The sequence below is a fragment of the Anastrepha obliqua genome, chromosome 1 (genome assembly GCF_027943255.1).
Source record: "Anastrepha obliqua isolate idAnaObli1 chromosome 1, idAnaObli1_1.0, whole genome shotgun sequence".
Lineage (NCBI taxonomy): Eukaryota > Metazoa > Arthropoda > Insecta > Diptera > Tephritidae > Anastrepha > Anastrepha obliqua.
Window position 1 is genome coordinate 56,401,453 of NC_072892.1, and position 19,083 is coordinate 56,420,535.

The following is a 19,083-nucleotide window of genomic DNA, read 5'->3' on the forward strand; positions in this document are numbered from 1 at the left end:
TCGACATTCTCTAACCTTTCGAAATTTTTAACATATTTAATCATAAACCTCTTTTGATTTAGAAAAACCTTGAAATATGTCGAGAAAATTAAATGAAGAGGATATAATGGCCCATCTAATGGAGTGTGACGAATCTGCTGACCTTGGTGGCGTTGATTTTTCAGACGGCAGTGACGATAATTACGAGCTCTCTGAAGAGGAAAGCTTCTTATCAGAAAAATCTAGCGAAGATAACGGAAATAATACCTCGCTTCGAAAATGTTAAAAGGCGTACTAAAACAATATGTGAAAAATGTGAAGTTCCACTATGCAAGTATTGTTTCGCTCCTTATCATAAGCGCTCCTATAATATCTGAATGAAATACAATTTCAATTAATTTTTGTTCAAAATGAAATATAATTGCACTAAATTTTATTTCAAAATAAATGAGATACATTATTTTAGTTGATACGAAACATCCAACTTATTATTTGGTATTTATTTATTGGTATGATATATGTAGAGACCTAATGGGGCTTAAAGGTCCCGCTCAAAGCTTCCGTTATACCTCATGCTGATTGTGCAAGTTTTTTTTCCGGGTGTGATAGATGTGGATGCAGGGAGCTGAAAAGGACGAGTTTTCAGTCTCCGATTATTAGTAGCAGGGAGCCGGAAAGGCTAAGTTTTCAGGCTCCCCTTAAGGTTTTTCTTCCAGAGCCACTATTATCACATTTACCAGCAAAAGGGACTTAGAACCCACCTACGCACTCTGGGAATAAATGGAATAGAGGTACCTCTAAACGAAGAGGTTAAGTATCTAGGAATTATCTTGGATAAAAAACTCACTTGGGAGGACCAACTCAACTCAGTAATAAAAAAGGCAACGAAAAACCTTTGGAAAACAAAGCAACTCTTGAGTAAATCCTATGGTCTGAACCCAAAAATGACCTTCTGGATCTACACTCAAACGGTAAAACCTATTGTACTATATTGGTATGGTGGGTTAAAACAAATCAAACTACTGCTATATCAAAACAGTGTAAACTACAAAAGCTGGCGTGCCTTAGCATAATAGGGGCCATGAGAACTACCCCAACTGCTGGCATAGAAGCGCTTTCAAATTTACCACCGCTACATTTAGCAATATAAGAGGAACTACTATGCAAGCACTCTCTTTTCATATCAAAGGGAAACTTAAACCCGGAGATCTTACTGGACATCTCAATATCTTGAACAGGGTTCAACATGAAGAATGCACAACCCAGGCGAATGACCACACAGAACACGGAACTCAATTTTATAAAGAGAAACAAGGTTATCTTCTCGTCTAGGGAAGAGTGGAACACTAACCCAACTTGGCTAAATGATGACTCACACAAATGGCACAAAGATGGTTCCAAAACGCCCCAAGGAGTAGGAACAGGTGTAGTGGGGCCTAGAGCATACAAATCCGTAACACTAAACAAAACACTTAACAAAATAGATACCACGATTTTCCATGCGGAGCTCTTCGCCATACTGGAAACAGTGGAAATCATATCCAAAAGAGGGTTCGAGAAAGTAAAAATTTAAATATTTTCGGACAGCCAATCGGCTGGCCACTCATAATCAGGTCTCGCTGATTTGGGTACCATGACATGAGGGACACGAAGGAAACGAGAAGGCAGATTTTTATCATCACTACGAAACGACAACCCAATGAAGGTTATAGGGATTTATGATGGAACTCCCTTCCTTAGGCCACGCCACCACTCTCATTCGTCACTAATAATCAAATATTTGCTTAAATTGAATCTAAAAAATCTTAGTTTTTCCTATTTCCCACTATTTATAGCACACTCTAGACTTCATAATCTGCATAAGCGGTTTGAGATAGAAAATTAAAAATAATTTTGCTTGATATTTTTCTGATTGGTTGTTTCGATTTTATTCAACGAGGCATAGCAACGGATGCCGGGTATTGTAATATTATGGTTATTAATAAAAAATTATTTTCTATGAAATTATTGTTTGTAATTATTTTATATATATACATATCCTAAATCCCTCAAAACTACTCCTACGCGAGCGGGGCCGCGGGTGAAAGCTAGTATGATATAAAACAGAAAACTACTAAATTAATCCAAACTAAAATCAGGGAACACTGGAACGGCACAAGCGGTCTTAAACACTCTAAAAAGGTTTTGAACTTCAGTATCAACAGAGCAAAATCTGATCTAACCCTAGATAAAAAGGGCCTCAGACTACTACTTGTACAATACCATGCAGGTTCTGCTCCGATGAAGGGCAGCCTATGAAACACTTATTCACCAACTGTGAGGCATTAGGCCACAGGATACATAGACTCCTGGGCTCGTACCTACTAGAGTAGGAAAACCTACAATTTCTCCCTCCTAAGGAACTGGTTCGATTCATCGGCATACTAAATAATTATAACTAAGTAATTAAAGGTACATAATAGATTACCCTGGACGCAGTGCATAAAGGGCTTAGCCTAACCCGTGCAACCATTACTATTACCAAAACATCCGTTGTCCCTCACGACGATTGTGTGCGATTTTTATTTTTCGATGTGATGGAATTGGTATATTACAGGTACATTTGTGCAGAATATTGGAAGAGGAGACAGGATAATTAACAAGACAAGCCACACTCGCAATGAGGTTCCTGCCGAAAGAGCGCACTTAAATTGGAAAATATTACAAATCAACTCAACAAATGCACTAGCCTAAGGACAATTCCGCATAGAGACCTACGGCTTTGTAAGGTGCACTTAATTAAACAATTTAGGACAAATAACCATTCGCTGCGATAATCGCTTCGCTGTATAAGCCTTAGGTAAGCAAGAAACCTTTAGTTATTGAATACAAAAAATTATTTTTTCCTTTTCCTCATAAGACGCATTCTCATATCAGCGACTACTAGCAGGATTCTCATATTTGGGGCTCATATATTGTAGAATCCAAGAATCCATTGCAACTTCAGGGTATGTGCTCCTGGTATGGTTTTTGTGGTGGCGGCATTATTCCTTCGCAAATGAAGACAGCAATAACTTGCAAACTTATTGTAGTTAGCAAAAGCTGCTTAGTATAACTCCTCATGAGAATAGTAACAAGCACTCAATTATTTATCATATTTTTGCCAATTAAGGAGCCTCAAATAATAATTCCAGTCACAAAAAAAAATGTATATAGCTCTTTATGTGTTATTGCTTAGAGGAATATGCCCGAGATTATACTTAAGGAATGCTTCTATCAATGCAAATCTTAAAAAACACTACACATTTTGTTGAAATTTTTTCAAATTCCCATTCTCATTAGACAAACCATGCAAATTTTTAAGTTATTCAAAGACTTTCATTAATAAAGTCCCTTAACAGGTACACGAGCGGCCGGATCGCTTTGACGCGCGATTTCTCGGTTTTTTTTATTTTTACGATTTTTCCTAATTGGCGGGAAATATAGGGAAAAAGTTAAACTTCCTACCGAAACGAGATAACATTGATTGTACTCGGAATTAAATTCTCTTCTAGTTGAATCTAAAAAACCTTAAGAAAGTTATGACTAACCCACTTTTTAAACAATCTAAAGTGCATTTGTTTTCCCAAAAAAATTATTTTTTTTTTAATTAGCGAAAAATTGCTGAAATTTCTCACTTTTTGTTTAATTTTACTTACTTAATTACTATACTTAAATACATTTTTTTTTGGATTTTTGGTTTGAGATGAAAATTGCGACCTGCATCTTTCCCGCCGCACGACACATGCACACTCGAGGCGCCTCGGCAAAAAGCTTGTACCAGGCATAATATGACATATATTTTAATTAAAAAAATTTGAGCAGATTGTTGGAATATATAACAAAGTTTTGTTTCAATCGAATATTTCTTTCCTTCCCAAAAAAATCCACGTAAAAATCGATTTTTTGAAGCCTCTAAAGCAGGCTCCCCCCTTAAATGTAACACGGGATGACCTGATCGACTGGGCGCTGCACAGTGCGGCCGATTCCCGAAAAGCTGGCCAAAACTCAAAAAATTAAGTAATTGATTCAAAATTTCTTACTCGGGGGTTGTCGGGGTCGCTGATTACGAATTTGATCTTAAAATTTTGAAAATCCACCCCCTTCCACCCCTATTGGCCACCCCCTCACGTGAAATAGCGTACATTCTAGAACATAATCAAGATGCATGTTAATTTATATGTTTTCGGGGTCGCAAGGTAGCAAGTGGTAGCAGCTGAATCTTGTTTTATTCAGTAACCATTACTTTTCTGAGTAACCTTTAATAGGTTTCAAAGCAGCATATGACGGCGTTGTATTACTATACAGTTTGAAAACTCAAATTTTATAAAAAAAATTGCAAAAAATGTATCTACGTATTGCTGCAGCTAAAAATTTTGTGTCGAGGTATTGATATGTACTAAAGATTTCTCGTATTTTACGTATTTTACATTTGGTTTTGTTCAATTTACTCCATTACAAAATCTTTCAAATGTGTACAACTTTCACAATTCATCGACAGTAATACGATGCTCAAACGAAGGCCCCGTTGCGACTGAAAATACAGAGGATGCTTAGGGTACAGGACGTTGCTATGAACGGTTTTCACTACTCAAGGCATTACTGTAGCCAACCCAAAGACAAAAAAACTCTATCTAGAAACTTTTTTTTTCGACTTTTGGCCAGCTTTTTGGGAATCGGCCGCACTGTGCGCTGTTTACAATTCGGAAAACACTGAGATCAAATGACAATCTTGATCAAACTGAGCTCGAAAATCCATTCGTTAGCGTGGTAAATATGGACAAAACATGAGTTAATGTGAAAATTATTCCCTCAAATCACGATAATTGTGGCGTACTTTGCGGATGCACGAGTCAATGGTGCGAATTAAGTATTTAGAAGGTATAGTCAATTTTAGGTGTAAAGCGGGCGATTCCCTTTCATACAAGTGCACCGTGCCATTACACTTGAATAATGTTGGAAAACATTAAACATTTACTCTCAAAATGGCGAATCGCCTGCAAGAAAATTAATTTCCGTCGGAGAATTTCAGCACAATTTTACCCCTTAACGGCCGAAAGAAAACGATAGAAAACGAAAAGCCCGAATACGGGGACATGACAAGAATTCAGTTTTCACTTCATTTAATCATCGCTGTAGTTTTTTTTAACAAATATTGAAACTTTGTACATCCCTGGTTTGTTGATCATATAAAATTATAAATCAACCAAATAAATTGAATTCATATCTAAATAAATAAATTTAAATGTTCAGTTTAAATTTTCATCTACATAAATGTTTTAGAAGTTCACCCAATTTTATGTCGTCTTATGGGCGAGTATTACCAAAAAAGCTCTCGGCCGTTAAGGGTGAATTTGCTAAAAATTATGAAATTTTGAAGAAAAGAAAGAGTTTTTTTTTTTAATTTTTAATATTCAAATCAATGTGCTGATCAGCACCAAAAAATGCTAAAAGTATTTACGGTATACGAATTGGTAGTGTGGAATGGACCCATCTAAACTTCTGCCGTACTTTGGGTCCGGCACCCAATGCAACTACGCAACGAGTCAAAAAGTGGAGCCTTTTTGGATATTAAAGCCGCGTTTGGATATTAAACCACAACCAACACTACACTTCCCGAACAGCCGTGCTCGCGAACACTGAGGGATCCTATTCCACAGACTTAAAACTCCGGTAAGACTTCCTAGCCAAGACTACTACTACCAGCTTGAGCTTCCATACAACACTTGACTGGTGGCCAAGATAAAAATACCTGATATATGTATATATATACAATTGGCGCGTATACCCTTTCTGGGTGTTTGGCCGAAGCTCCTCCTCCTATTTGTGGTGTGCGTCTTGATGTTGATCCACAAATGGAGGGACCTACAGTTTCAAGCCGATTCCGAACGGCAGATATTTTTATGGGGAGCTTTTTTCATGGCAGAAATACACTCGGAGGTTTGCCATTGCCTGCCGAGGGGCGACCGCTATTAGAAAAAACTTTTTCTGCATTTTGTTCTTTCACCGAGATTCGAAACAACGTTCTCTCTCTGAAATCCGAATGGTAGTCACGCATTAACCCATTCGGTTACGGCGGCCGTAAAAATACCTCATATCACTTAAAAACACTCACAACCCTAACTAACCCAACTACTAACTAATCAACTGAGCACTCAAAATATTTTCGCCATCTAAACACTTCACGCCCACAACACTCATAACATAACGTCCATCGGTCCAATTAATCCCCACACATCCAATACTCCTAATGGCTGAGTATAACGTGCACTCGCAGAGGACATGCGTCCCCACACCAGATAATTTGGTAACGGGTATGCTGAACTCTAAAGAGAAATGGGAAGCAGTAAAAATGTTTGCAACAAGGATTGTAATAAAACTCTGAATAGGGCCGAGTTAAAATATCCAGCAAATTCGCTATCCAAAGAGGCCGTTTTGAAGCAGATCTCTTGTGGAGGTGAATGTATTTACGAATAAACGACAAGCAGAAACGTCCAAGGCAAACCTCAAGGCAAACTCAAACAAACGACAAGTCGATATCGTCATTGTTCACAAAGCTATAGAGGCTACTGATAGCGCATAACTCCCATACGCAAATAGGAGAGGAACCCCGGCTGGAGGAGCCGAAAGAGGGCATGCAACTAGTCCTCCCTTGCCGACCAACAAACATATTCTCACTTACGGGCAATTGGCTCTCATGCAAAAATCCAAGCTAAGGCAGAATATAATAAGCGGACTTGCCCCTGACATCTTCTTATACTCATTAATCTATCTTCTTCTTCTTCTTTCATCGCGTTACAACGCGGGGTGCGTCAAAGCTTCCTTTAAAATGATCCTCCAAAGCGGTCTATCTTGAGCTGTTGTTTCGTAGTTACGTATTCCCAGCTTCTTAAGATCGTGTTCCTCTGCACAGTTCCTCGGTCTGCCTTTGGCCTTCAGGCCCATTAGCTTTCCTGTCAAGGCTTTCTTCACGGTACAGTCAACAGGCATACGGATCACGTGACCTAGCCATCTTATGCGCTGCGCTTTATCAAAACGCACAGCTGTCTCGTTCTGAGTTAGAGGGTTCAGTTAAGAGTTCAATCGGATTCTATAGGTACCATCATCCATTCTTATTGGGCCAAAGATTCTTAAAATTTTTCTTTCCATGCGAGCAATCTGAGCACAATCATCAACCTCAAGAGTCCATACCTCACAACCATATGTTAGGATTGGTCGAATAAGAGTCTAAAGTCGGGACTTGAACAAGTTAAGGTGGGCGTAATACGCTTTGTTGGCTACGTTGATGCGATCCCTGACGGCGGAAGTTCAATCACCGCTACATGCGAGCATAACTCCTAGGTAATTAAAATGCTGCACTGTTTCAAAAGTATAGGCTCCCACATGGAAATTTGGCATCTGTGCAGGCCGCCTCGATTTCAACAGATATTTGGTTTTGCCCTCATTTACAAAAAGGCCAATATCGTACGCAATTTTGTTAATTTTTAAGAAAATTTCTTTTAAGTCATTCCTATTTCTTGAGAGAATAGCGATGTCATCTGCAAAAGCACATATTTGGGTTGTTTTAGTTATCAAGGTACCACCTTTGTTGACTTCCCTTACGGCAAAGTGTAGCATCAAAATGAATATGACTGTTGATAAGGCATCACCTTGTTTTACACCTGTTTCAATAGGGAACAGAGTCGTCATCTCTCACCTAAGTATTAATTTAAGCTGGGATAAACTCTCCATATAAGTCCGTCTGGCACATTGAAAGAAATATCCCAAGCAAGGCGGACATGCGGATAGAAAGGTATGGTTCTTCTTATTAGTCTGAACAGCGAAGCACTGCGTGCTGGAAAATGTTGGTAAAGGTCTTTAGCAGCCGAATTTCTAACAAATATATACAAAAGTCTACATTCAGACCGGCTATCCATACAAAATTGTTTTGAGTAGGTAAACCCATTGGTTAAAGACACGCCGGATTTACAATAATTTCCGAAAGCTTTCTAAAATCAGTTATGCAATTTTGTGAAAAGGCTACTGGTATGCTTGTAATTATGTATGCGTTTGTTTATTCGCCCTTTGGCACAGAGCGGCACAGTGCTGGTAACGGTGACTAACCTCAGGCCTTTGTTGTCGGTTTTTAATGCGATTATATAGACTGCTGTGAGTGAATTGCGCTAGCGTGTGTGTGCGAGAGTGAGGTGTAAGAGCGAATTACATGCGACTTATGCGTACCATAGCTGAGCAAATGCGCGCACACTATTGCAATTAGCTGCCGAGCGAAAATATGAATGTATGTTTGTATGTGCAACGGCCCCTTTCAGTTGAGTGTAGCCCCTCCAAAAGGTGAATATGCGATTGGCCAACGCACGCATATAAACATGCAAATAAAACTGTGCGTGGCGTGGAAATTGTGAGCCCATACAAAGCACAACAGTAATTCTAATGAATTCATCACAAAAGCATGGCTGCCTTGCATTTCAAAGGCAAAGTGATTTTGGAGCACAAACGCTGCAATCGAAATGAGGTAGGTACCATGAATAGCTGCTCCCTTGCGCTTCTCTTGCATTCAGGTGCGTTGAAAATACACAGCGTTTCCGAAAATATGGCTTAACGCGACCGGTGCACCGCTATGGTTTAATGCTGGTGAATGTTGGTTGCGTGAACATACATCGCACAGAGCGAGTTATAATGCGTGCTGATTAACACTCATCGTACGAGTGACCCGAAATATCTATTGCGAAAGGACAAAATGGTGAAATTTTCAATAATTGGGTCTGGGGAAGCAAAAGTTTTATTAATGCACTTACATCTTTTTTTTTTTTTTGCAAACAGTAAAGTACTAAAGTTTGTGAGTGTTTCCTTTTCAATGGAAATGTCTGTGTTCTTTTCTGCCGTGACAAGTTTCTTTTAAGAACCAGTAAGATGAAGTTTTCGGTCACTGTGTTTGGAGGACAATATCAAGATTATCAAGACTACTGTCCTCCTACCACGAATAAAAGGTCTCTGAAGGATTTATGCTAATGACCCTTTCATTATTTTTCCTACATCAATGAAAGATGGGAGTACTTCGCCTACTATAAAATTATAGAAAAAGTTTTTCTCATAGCGATTGCCCCTCGGCAGATTGATATCCACCGGCATAACCTTATCAGTTGTTAATGGACGATGTTTGATAAGAAGGGCTATAAATAAAGCACATAAAAATTGAGATATCGCGCTGGCATTTTTTCTATAATGTTGACAATAATATAAATTCCTTATCGTTCAATTATTTATCGTAAGCGCCTGTTCTTAAATCGATTCTTTGGAGCGAATTTTCCACCACTCGTCCACGCATACCAACCCGAACATTAGCAATTCCGTGTGCACTATTATTCCTGAGCTGCTCTAACACTTCTAGTTTATTCACTCGTTGGCATACATCTACGACTAACATAACCTCATTGATAGATATCCCGATGTGGCCATAAGACAGCACTATTTTCCGACATTTTTAATATTATCGAACAACTTCTTTATTAAATCAATTGCTCAAACAGCATTGACGCATGTGACATCAACTTGAATCGTATGTTAGTCACATCAAATGCAACCAATTCTAGCCGAATTACTGGTTTGACCGTTACGTGGCAAATAGAGGGGCCTTCAGTGGTACGGTGCTTTCGAAGGGAAGATGGTTTTTGATGAAGTAATTTTTCAAGGAGGTTTCTTTTGATTTTTATAACGCATTTGTTCATATGCTCGCGTCACTTATCGCAATTCATTGACCCATATACTCTTAAGATATTATACTCCGCGTTTGTTCGGTTCAAATTAGATTACGCTGCTTTTATTTGAAGGCCTTATCATACGGTCTATATAAAGCGAGTTGAGAGGGTTCAAAAAACTTTTGTGCATTTCGCACAGCATTCACTCAATTTCTCAGACCCGAAACCATCATACGAATCTCGCTGTTGATTGATTAGTCTTCTTTGATCTCGTTAACGGCTAAATTGACTACCCGGCTGTTCTAGAAAAAACACAGAAATTTTAGTCGTTTCAAGATTTTTTTTCATTGGCTTTTGTAGGACATCATATAGTGCTGATGTGCCACTCATTCGAAAGATGTCTCTCTTTAATTATCTCTCAACCCTTTTGGATTTGAACCTTTCTGGGACGAGGTATTTCAAATGCAAAAAGAAAAATATTTTCTATGTAACAAATCAAGCTACATGTAAAACGCTCCGTCAACAGGGGCACCCCTTAGAGAGGGGTATTATCCCCTTTGCTGTGGTTATAAGTTGTCAACAATATCCTTACCAAATTTAACCAAAAGAAAACTAAAGCAGTGGCGTATGCTGATGACATAGTGCTAATGATTTCAGGAATCTTTCCAACCACAATCAGTGAGATTATGGATGGAGCTCTGGATTACTCAGCAATCGGGCCACAGATTGTGGTTTAACTGAACTGATGCTATTCACAAAGAGAGCCAAGATACCAAACTTTAATCTCCAAAAGTTAAATGGCATTAGTCTTATGCTAACCCAACAGGCAAAATACTCAGGAGTCATCTTAGATTCCAAACTCAGCTGAAGGTCCAACATAGAGTACAGGGTAAAGTGAATATAGCACTTTACACGTGTAAGAAAATGTTGAGTAAAAACAGGGGTCTCCAACCAAAACTATCCAATTGGTCCTACACAGCCATTTTAAGGGCAATACAAACTTATGCGACACTAGTCTGGTGGCCCGCAAAAGAAAAGAAATATAACCAAGCCAAGCTGAACACAATACAAAGAACAACGTGCATCTTAACCACAGGGGCGCTTAGCACCAGTCCTACTGAAGCGCTAAATGTAAAGGGTTTTCCAATAACAGGTGTTCGGTCTTTAACAGGAGAGACGATTAACGATTTTTATGACCGGAATTGGATGGTATTGAGCTTGTCAACGTTTATTTCAACAAGACGGCGCTACGTGCCACACAAGCAACGAAACCTTAGATCTTTTACGGGAAATGTTTCCGGACCGTGTTAGCTTTCGAAGAGGTGATCACAATTGGCCACCGAAATCTTGTGATTTAACACCTTGTGACTTTTTCTTTGAGATCACCTGAAAGAGAAGGTCTACGCCAACAGCCCAGGGTCGATTCAAGACCTCAAAGATGGAATTCGTGAGGCTATCGAAGACATAGGGCAGCCTCTTTGCAATTCGGTTATGGAAAATTTCATGAGAAGGATATTGTCCTGTAAGCGTGGTTGTGGTGGTCATTAGCCTGATGTTATTTTCCACTATTAACGGCATACCTTCCTCTTTAAATTTAAATAGACATCCGATCATTTATATTAAAAAGTAGCTTATTTCTTTGAATATAAAAATAACACCTCTTACTGGAATGGAATTCGAATGAAGGAAAAGAAAAGTGATTGGCACATTCGACATTGAAATCTACACTGATGATTCTAAGCTGAAGTGTGGTGTTGGGGCTGGCCTCTGTTCGGAACCGCTCACCATATCCAAGTCAATCCGACTGCCTGACTATGCCAGCGTGTTCCAGGCAGAACTACTACCAATCAGAGAAGCATGGAAATCACTAAAATACTACAAAGAAATTGGTGCAAGAGTCTATCTATATTTTCAGATAGTCGAGCAGCTATTAAGGTCTTAGATTCCATTTGCTTTTCATCCAAGTTAGTTTCACAATGAAGAAAGGAACTAGAGCTGCTTGGCCGTTGGCTTCAAATTACTCTGATATGGGCTCCCGGCTATAGGAACATAGAGTGTAATGAGATGGCAGACGAGCTAGTAAGAAAAGGTTCGGCACTAGACATAATAGAGGCGGTGGCGGTTGGTACCCCTTTTAACACAATAAAAACATCCATTGCTTCGCACTACTATGCTTTAGGCGAAAGAAGCTGGAATCAGATAAATACGTACTACTAATAGTACTACTAATAGTACTACAAGAAAAACATGGTCGTCGTACAGCATCCAGAGGACGAATTATCTGTTAGGATGCTCTCGGCCAAACATTTCACGTATAACTGTAACCCTTACCGGTCACCGGAAAGTAGGGGATCACGCAGCCAGACTTAACCTCCCTTTCAATCCCATCTGCAGAAGCTGTGGAGTGAAAGAAAGTTTCTTTCACTGTTTAGAGCAAGACTTTGCTTTTTCGGCATGCCCTTCTTTCAGCAAATTATTAAAACGTCACACGTAGAGATAAAAAATTTGCTCTTTTGGCTATACCTAACGAAATGGATGTGACTTAAAAAAAAAAATAGAAAAAAAGCCATCATCGCACGGGAACTATGGTAGTAAAACGGCGCTAGTCGCTAATTGTGAATGTTTCAGCAGGAATACCCAACCACTTTAACAACAACAACACATAATATCTCGTAAATATTTTTTGTTTTACTTTCATAATAAATTACTAATTTCGTTAAATGCTGAGGAAATCAACATGATCATGAATCTGTTTATTGGGACCATATTATGAAAAACAATAAAAAGTATGTACCCCAACTAATTCGGCAAAGAAAAATAGAAGGAAATCGTAAAATAGGCAGGAAACAGTTGTCTTGGCTAAGAAACATAAGGTAATGCACCAGAATTTGGTAATATACATATGAACTTTACTGGAGATTGCGAGAAATCGACTGATAATATATACGTACTTATACATTAAAGTAACAGTATGTACAGTGGCGAGTAGACCTGGCCAACTGTTTGCCACATTCATGCATTTTTGATTGCTGTGAAGTAATTGTGTCAAAATAATGCTATCAAATTTTCAGATTAAATGTTCAAAAAAATCTGAAAAACTGGATACCCATAAGTTTTCTAAAGATTCTTACTAGAAAGTTGAAAATTTTGATGGCGCTTTCTTCAGAATTTTTGTAAAATTTTTGTGTAAAGATTGGAGTTTGAGTTCATAAGGTATCTGTTATGCAATGAAGAATAGTTTCATAAACGAAAATAATGAAAAAAAGTTGAACATAAAAAAGTATTATAAAAAACTCAAGTGCCTTAATTATGTATGTACAATAGCCGCATGGTGAAAAGATTCCAAAGGCGAGAGAATTTGGCATCAGCTGATGAGCTGACGCTATTTGAGGTATGTTTACAAAAAACTTGGTGATATAAGAAAAAATCAACCAATGACACTTCGTTGCCATCTGAACATCGACTGATTGGAATAATGTGTTAATACTTGTGAAATAATCGTGCAGAATTCGGCAGCCGAGTCCCCAACTGACGTGGCAGCCAAACTTCCCCTCACAATTTTCTTTTTCACCATAGCTAAATAGCAAGCCTGGTAATCTCTCAGCTTTGCCCTACCCGCACAACGTGATGGTAAAAACTGTTACCCATTCACAATATCAACAACAAATTAGTTATTATGCCTCATCACATGGCAGCAGAAAGGCCAATGTTGACACATGTTGAAGTACCTATGCACGTCACATAAAATTCAAATTTCAATTGTACTTTTCGCTGAATGTTGAGCAGAGAACCCAGAAAATCGTTTAACACAGCTCTTGTCACTATTTGAGGAAACTTTTTTGTCATAACTTTCGATTTTCGTTTTTATCCCGTATTACTGCCTGTTGTTACAACAATCATTGCTGGCCATTTGTGGATCAAGCGTAAGCATAACGCATTTGCTGATGTTTATTGACTGACGTCAAAGCGCCTAATGATGTTGTGTTGCGAGGCTGGGTACGTCAACGAGTCAGTTAGACAAGCGCTGAGGGAGCGCACCCGAAAGAAAAAAAACAACAGTGCAACTAAAACAAATATCGACATTCATTTTCAGCAAGGACGCACAGCACATACTTCCCCACATACATGCATACATATATAGCTACTCAAGCAACTTGGTCATCATTCATCTGTTCAGCAACAAAACTTCTGATACAACAGCATTGGAGCTCATCATAAGCGACTGTTGTTAGTAAAACAGCAATACAACAGAATCATTCGCGCGCAAAGAAGTACGAGTAACAACAACGCATCATCAGCTCTGTCATCAAGCCACATCATCCACATCATCGATGGCAGCATCATTGTAATCGCATTTATTGTCACCACTTTTTGCCACACTATTTGACGTTTGGCCATTGTCTAATGGCCATTGTTGTTTGCCATCAGCAGTAGTAGCAACAATATCAGCAAAAACGACGCTGATGAGGGCAAACACTGAGAGTGAACATTAAGTAACAGCGATAACGACAACTGAAAATAATCCAACGACAGAGCACAAAACGGCGGTACAGGAGAAAATAGGGCGGCAGTGCAGACATTTGCCATGAGAATAAATGAGCACTCATGTGCCACGGTATAGACACCAACAGCTGTGGAATGGAAGTTTCTTTCTGCAAAGGTGTTATCATATTAGGCATTTACATATAATATAAAGAAAAAGATACTATGTAAATATAAAAGAAATGTATAAATAAATAAAATAGATACACTTAATACAATACAATAAAAATAATAAAATATAAAACATAAAACAATAAATAATAAGTGTAAAATATAAAATATAAAACATGAAACGTAATATATAATATAAAATATAAAATATAAAAAAATAAAATATAAAATAAAAAACATAAAACATAAAACATAAAATAATAAATAATAAATGTAAAATGTGAAATAGAGCTACAGCGTGACAGGTGGACCAACCCTATGGTTCTTAAAATCGAAATGCCCGCTAATACAACCCTAGTAGGATACGCCGCCGATATCGCACTGGTAGTGATTGATAAGCACATAGACAAATTGCAACATGTATGTAATGATGCCATAACAAGAATACAAAGGTGGTTGAATAACTCCAGCCTGGAACTAGCTGCCCAAAAAATCAGAACTGGTGCTGATCAGCAGAAGCAAGCAGGACGAAAAGCTGTCAGTATCAGTTGGTGGCCATGATATAGAATCCCAGAAGGATATAAAATATCTTGGCATACACACTTATGACAGACTAACATTCAGGGAACATCTTAAAGCTGTTAGTGTGAAGGCGACAAAGGTTAACAACGCACTTATGGGCCTGCTACCGATTTTAGGAGGACCACAGGGTGCCAGGAGAAAAATTATTTCCACTGTGATAGACTCCATAATGTTGTACGCCTCTCCAATCTGGGCTGGAGCAAAAAAGTGCCATTTTAAAGAACTATTGCAGGTCAGTAGAACAATTGCGTTGAGGACCGCAGTGTCGGACGATGCAATCTGCGTCATAGTTAGCAAAATGCCTATAAACTTCCGGGGAAACTTACAGAAGAGGTTGTATTGCTCGCAAGGTATGAAGCCGACAGACGATTTCAAACAAGCAGAACGTTCTACCTCGTTAGCTGACTGGCCATCAAAGTGGAACCAGTCATCAAAAGGCCGTTGGACGCATAGATTGATCCCACGGATTAACGAGTGTGTCTGTCTGTGAATCAGCTATTAAGTGGACACGGATGTTTCCAAAAATATCTGCATTGCATAAACTTGGCTGGTAGCCCTTATTGTACAGAGTGCTTCGACGAAGAGGTGACGGTCGAACATGTGGCCTTCTATTGTAGCAAGTTCGTTAAGGAACACGAGGACCTAGCAAGAACAACTGGTGTGTCTCTGACTCCCACTAGCCTAGTCCCACAAATGCTTGAGTCGAATGAAAAATGGAGGGCAGCGCAAGTTTTTGCAACTCGAATTATAGTGGAACTTCGCAACATTGATTGAAGGCGAAGAAACGACACGAGACGAACGCGGCAGTAACCACAACTATCGCATTGATAAAAAGCAGCAAGGCGAACAGTAGACGAATATAACTGACGATTGAGCTTATTGCTCAAGACGGCCTCCAGACGTAATTACCAAAATGGTATCCCTGTAGGATGAACCATCAGACTTGAGGTGCTTTTAGTGGCGTTAAAGTCCCACCCTGACTAAGGCTTTCGATTGCTTTTACACCTGGTCAAAAAAAAAATATCTATGTCTATATCTAGCTCTATCTCTATCTCCATCTCCATCTCCATCTCTATCTCTATCTCCGTCTTTATACCTACCTTCTCTATCAATATCTCAATACGTAACTCTATCTCTGCCTTCACTTCACCACTGTTTTCTAGTATCCGCCCTTGGTTCATCCTTTCCTATTATGGAGATAATTCATCCGATCATCCTTGATCCTTTGCGGTTCCTTCGCTTAAAGCGGCTGCCCCATTCCAAACCCACTGTACGTCCCTCTAAACTCGGCTTCTTCTGGCATTTGAATTCTTTGCGTGTTTTGCATCTTTTATCCCTGAATTGCTTGTTGGCCTTTCTAGCTATTATCGTGGTTTAGCCACTCTTTCGTTCGCTGCATGAAGTCACTTTAACCGCATTTTCTGTCCTTTTGTTAATATTTCATTATTTTATACTGCCTTGAAATGGGCGACATAAAACAGAAAACTAAATAAATTCTAACCACTATCATTAAGGCTCATTTTCTGTTGGTAGCTTCTTTCTCTTTCGAACTATTCTTTCCATGCTTTCTCTTCGGTATTGTTCTCGTCCCACAACAGTAAATTCAAATTAAACGCAACCTTACAGCGGCAAACAAAGATGCCAAACGCCTATAATTATAGTAAGATGCACACGTAAGAGGGGGTTTTGGGGTTCATGTCAATAAATTACTATCTCTGTTAGTGAGGTTTCTTTGATGATTTGCTCGTCTTTATTACTCGTTGTATGAGTCAAATCGAATTTAGTGTTATCTTTATTTTGAAATATATTTTCAAAATGTTGAGCTGAATAAGTCGCTTTTTCCGATAATGTTCGGGCTCATTGTCCGTTTGTAGTTCTTATTGGTGGGAGGTGTTTTGTAGCTCCGACCATCTTTTTTGTAGTCTTCCACAATGAATAGTTTGTAGATTTTGGTGCGTCAATATTTTTAAGGTAATTGTTTAGTTTTTTATCATTTTCATGTTTTAATAGTTCTACAATTTTTTTAATTAATTTGTTCAGTCGTTTTTTGTCATCCGGAAATCTTGTAGTCTGCCATTTCTTTTTTTAGTTTTCTCTTTTGTTTTAGTTTCTTTTTTACTACGGAATGTTATATTTTGTAGATTGAGGTTGAAGAGTTAGTGTGGATCGGCTTAGTGACATAATAGTCGTGTCATTAAAAAAAGCTATTGCAGTTTCAATATCATGAGTAGGTTTTAATGGCTTTGTTCCATTACTTCCATAAAAGCCTCCCAGTATGTTAGATGGTTATAGGGTGTCCGACTAGGTGTTAGTTGTAGACGTTTTTGAATTGTCAGGATTATTGGTGAATGGTCTGACGAAAGTTAAAGGCAGGATTTATTTGACGGCATTTTTAAGTTTCTTGATTTTGTTGAAGTCAACGCACGTGCGGACCTACATTGCAGGTAAAAAAGTAATATCAGATGAGTAGTTCAATTAAGGGGCAACCTATGGACTTTAAAAGCGAAAAAAGAGGAAGCGTTTTTAAGAGGTTTTTATGGTGATAAAAATATGTATTATTTTCACAGCTTTGGCCACATTTGTACGATATGAATATGATGGAAAGAAAATGATGTTTTATTAAAAAAAAAGTGATGGAGTATTGCTGCGCTGTAGAACACAGCGTCACGTGCGAGCTTATTGCAAGCGTGACTTCTGCAAGTTTTTTGGCTAGTCGCTTTGCATGAACTACAAATATGAGGATTTGAAAGTGTAAAAAATGGACATTTATCATATTTATGAAAAAAGATTACCCTTTTGCTGCTAAATTAAAAAAAAAATATAGAAAAAAGTAATAAAAAAAATTGTTTAAATAAAATAAATTTAAAAAAATACTTGTGATGATACATTTTTCCATTCAATTTTAGAATAATAAATAGCAAGTTTTGAGTGACCCAAGCTTCTCACTAATTTTCCATATTACGCATTTTCTCCACATAAAATTCGCCAGCAAAATTCTTAAAAATCAATGCTATATTTGAGTCACTTGAAACTTGCACCTTATTATACCTAAATGCAATGGGCTATAAAAATGCATCTTGGTATAATAAACTGAAAGTTTCAAGTGACTCAAAAATAGCACTGTAATTTTTCTAAAGTTTCTTTTTCATAACCAATTTCTTTTTTCTTTTTTTCATTTGCTCAGATATACATAGTTTTTGTAGGAAAATTAACTATATTTTCATAGAAAATTTATTAAAATTAAATAAGGAGCAAAAAGCTGTGAAAACTTGTCAATAAGAGTCAGTGCTAAAGTTCTTCCACGCAGTGTACATGCAGATATTTTACCAACCCCTTTAAAAACTGCCACGTTGCGCGCTTGATTATGACACACAACAACAGCAGCAATACAATCTTCACTTATCATCTACATGGCCCTGCCATAACATAAATGCTACCCTCAAACAACAAGAACAACAAATTGCGCTTAAGGCATAATTAAAAGCTTATCTTAGTTGTGAATAGATTTACTAAGTGATGTTTAAGTGACTTTCACTCAAAACACCGTTGCATGACTTGGAGGTGAACGTGTTACTGAATCATTGAATCAACTAATGAATAGTTGAATGAGTTTAGGCCAATTAAGGGCGCGTAAAAAATTAAACGTAATGTGGCTTACGGCCCGGCTAAGGAGATGTCAAGCAGTTTGCGAAATTATGCTAATGTTAATAAGATAATATGCAAATTGAAGAATTTATGTCAGGCGAAATTTGCTATTCAAAAAATTAGTGTAGGAATCACTTTGTTCATATTAGATTACGAATAATATTATTTAAATTGCGACTATATAGCCAGGAATATTTTATTTTTATTTAATTTGAAATTAAAAACACATTTTTTTAACTACTCATCTTGCACATAAGAAACTTTCCATTTAATGTCGCTCGCAAAGTTTTCCCCACTAAATTAATTATAGTAAATTTAACGAGCCTTTGTGTTATAAAAACTGCAATCGAAAAAAGTTTACCATATATATTAGCAATACAAAAACAAGTTAATTTTTTTATATAAAAATGTATGCAATAAAAATAATTACATTTAATTTGAGCACAGTTTCGCTTGCAAAAAAAAAGTTTGTAAAAATATATTTATCATAAATATTTTTGTTTATTTTTAT